We start from the raw sequence: 2,703 nt of genomic DNA, 5'->3' as shown, positions 1-2,703 counted from the left end.
TAGCAACATACTCTGTTCCAAAGGCCAAAAATGTCAAAAGTATTTGGGAGCTTGTATCTAAATCCTTCAAAGATTTTAGGGTTACCTCTTCAGAGGGGGGAATGTGGTGATATGGGAGAAGTTGGAGGGGAGGGAGTGGGCATGGATTTGATCAAAACACCTTATATGCATGTCTGAAATTCTCAATAAAGTTTTTGTAAAAGTTAAAAAAAAAAAACAGTTACGAGAATCCTTCTGCCGTGGAGCTTGCATCTCGCCGCTCCGGCCTCCGGGACCACGTTCCATTCTTCCAGCCCGCGACCAGCCCAGAAAAAAAAAAATCCTTACTAATATCTTTTCTTGCTCGGTACATACCTTGAAGCGAGCAAAAATTTGTTGCAGTCAACCGTAACCATGAGGGAAATCGTGCACATCCAGGCCGGTCAGTGTGGCAAACAGATTGGTGCCAAGTTCTGGGAGATGATCAGCGATGAGCACGGCATCGACCCCACCGGTACCCACCATGGGGACAGCAATTTGCAGCTGGATCCCATCTCGGTGTAACTACAACGAAGCCACAGGCGGCAAGTATGTTCCTCGAGCTATCCTGGTGGATCTAGAACCTGGGACCATGGACTCTGTTCGCTCAGGTCCTTTTGGCCAGATCTTCAGACCAGACAACTTTGTTTTTGGTCAGTCCGGGGCAGGTAACAACTGGGCCAAGGGCCACTACACAGAGGGGGCGGAGCTGGTCGACTCTGTCCTGGATGTGGTACGGAAGGAGGCCGAGAGCTGTGACTGCCTGCAGGGCTTCCAGCTGACCCACTCGCTGGGTGGAGGCACTGGGTCTGGAATGGGCACCCTGCTCATCAGCAAGATCCGAGAAGAGTACCCTGACCGCATCATGAACACCTTCAGCGTGGTGCCCTCACCCAAAGTGTCCGACACAGTGGTGGAGCCCTATAATGCCACCCTCTCCGTCCATCAGCTGGTAGAGAACACTGATGAGACCTACTGCATTGACAATGAGGCCCTCTACGACATCTGCTTCCGTACCCTGAAGCTCACCACGCCCACCTATGGGGACCTGAACCACCTGGTCTCAGCCACTATGAGCGGCGTCACCACCTGCCTGTGCTTCCCTGGCCAGCTCAATGCTGACCTCCGCAAGCTGGCAGTTAACATGGTGCCCTTCCCACGGCTCCACTTCTTCATGCCTGGCTTTGCTCCTCTCACCAGCTGTGGAAGCCAGCAGTATCGGGCCCTCACCGTGCCTGAACTCACCCAGCAGGTCTTCGATGCCAAAAACATGATGGCTGCCTGTGACCCCTTTGCCCCCATGCCATGGCCGGTACCTCACCGTGGCCGCTGTCTTCCGTGGGCGCATGTCCATGAAGGAGGTGGACGAGCAGATGCTGAATGTGCAAAATAAGAACAGCAGCTACTTCGTGGAATGGATCCCCAACAACGTCAAGACCGCTGTCTGTGACATCCCTCCACGTGGCCTCAAGATGGCTGTCACCTTCATTGGCAACAGCACAGCCATCCAGGAGCTCTTCAAGCGCATCTCCGAGCAGTTTACAGCCATGTTCCGCCGGAAGGCTTTCCTCCACTGGTACACAGGTGAGGGTATGGATGAGATGGAGTTCACTGAAGCCAAGAGCAACATGAACGACCTCGTCTCCGAGTACCAGCAGTACCAGGATGCCACTGCAGAAGAGGAAGAGGATTTCGGTGAGGAGGCAGAAGAGGAGGCCTAAAGGCAGAGCCCTGCGTCACCTCAGGCTTCCCAGTTCCCTCAGCTTTCTTCACCTGCCCCTTTCCTCCTTCAGAATTTATTTCTACTGCCTCTGTCCTGGTTTTTTGTTTTGGGGGGTGAATAGTGCCTGGCACACAGTAGGCGCTCAATAAATATTTGTTTGTGGAACGTCTCCTTTCTCTTTCCACTCTGATGGACCTAGCTTTCTGCCCTTCTGGGTTACCTTTTATTTCCTCCTGGTACCCACTTCTCATAACTGTTCAGTTTAATATTCTCCCAGAAAAATTTTCCAGGAAACTTGAGTCTCTTCCAGATCCCATTTAGAACCAGCCCAGTGCTGAAAACCGACAGTGGCCACCATCCCAAGCCTAAGTAGTAGATGACGGAATGGGGGTTGGGGATGGCAGGTCCCAGTCACTGGCAGGAAGAGGGTGGGTTTTCAGTCTGTTTTTCACCTATTCCATCTCAGCCTCAGGAGGGGACTATACAGTATTATCTCCACCTACAGTCCCCCAGCTGTCCTCAGCTGCATCTGTCTTTGGAAGTGTCTGTCTGTTGCTTTGGGTCACTCCCCCACCCCCATTTTTCCTACACTTCAGATTTCTATTTTGTGTTGAACTTGCTTTTTTTTTCATATTGAAAAGATGACATTTCCCCAAGAGCCAAAAACAAATGGGAATTGGAAAAGAAAAAAAAAAAAAAAACAGTTACATAGAAAAAAAATAGCAAGTACATCAGAAGAAAAATGACCCCAAATGGAAATACAGATCCTCACAACAGCATCAAGAGCTCCAGGAGCAGGAGCTGGAGAGATGGCTCAGTGGTCAAGAGTGCTGGCTGCTCTTGCAGAGGACCTGGGTTCAGTTCCCAGCACCCACATGGTGGCTAACAACCATTCATAACTCCAGTTCAAGAGGACCTGACACCCTCTTCTGGCCTCCATGGACAGGCATGTTGCACACATG

General features: G+C 51.2%; 1 pseudogene across 1 annotated transcript; it reads left to right on the top strand.

Annotated features, from left to right (window-relative positions):
* The first annotated feature begins 259 nt into the window (after positions 1–259).
* On the top strand, positions 260–2,392 carry LOC103730824 (annotated as a pseudogene). Its single transcript, XR_607112.3, has one exon. The product of XR_607112.3 is annotated as a tubulin beta-7 chain pseudogene (transcript).
* Positions 2,393–2,703: the final 311 nt, after the last annotated feature.

The sequence above is a fragment of the Nannospalax galili genome, unplaced genomic scaffold, assembly GCF_000622305.1.
Source record: "Nannospalax galili isolate Female #2095 unplaced genomic scaffold, S.galili_v1.0 scaffold453, whole genome shotgun sequence".
Classification (NCBI taxonomy): Eukaryota; Metazoa; Chordata; class Mammalia; order Rodentia; family Spalacidae; genus Nannospalax; species Nannospalax galili.
Note: the sequence above shows the minus strand (reverse complement) of the source record. Positions and strands in the feature narration are given on the sequence as shown.